Source organism: Penaeus monodon, chromosome 24 (assembly GCF_015228065.2).
Source record: "Penaeus monodon isolate SGIC_2016 chromosome 24, NSTDA_Pmon_1, whole genome shotgun sequence".
Lineage (NCBI taxonomy): Eukaryota > Metazoa > Arthropoda > Malacostraca > Decapoda > Penaeidae > Penaeus > Penaeus monodon.
In genome coordinates, this window is record NC_051409.1 from 16020534 (window position 1) to 16021031 (window position 498).

A 498-nucleotide genomic window follows, 5' to 3' on the forward strand; every position below is an offset into this window, starting at 1 on the left:
AGGAAGCCACACGTATATGTACACATGCAAGAATACAGTAAGAACAGCACGAAAGATCTGCAATATTCTTTTTTTACAACAATTATATAACTAGAAGAACACGTACGTTATTGCTAAAAATTCTGGCAGATTGTTCTAGCTTATAACATGTGGGAGATGTGTGAAGTGCAATGTCTATTTTATATAAATCAACTTTACTTATTTGGTCGTTTATTTTTTTTTTGCAACTTGGCAAGGCAACATGGAGAAGAATGAACACTTTTTTTTCTAGTTAATCCCTTTGGTCGAAAATCGTACAGATAATGTGTTGTTTCGTCGACAATGACTGCATTTTCCCCTTTGTTCTTAGTCGGAGCTAAGGACTCTTACTTATAACCAATTATTTACAACTTTGTGAATCCTAAAATCGATAGTTTAATCTTAACGTAAGCATATCGTCAACTGATGCCATTTCTTCCAATCCATTTTGGGCGCAATATTATACTTCGTGAGTTATTA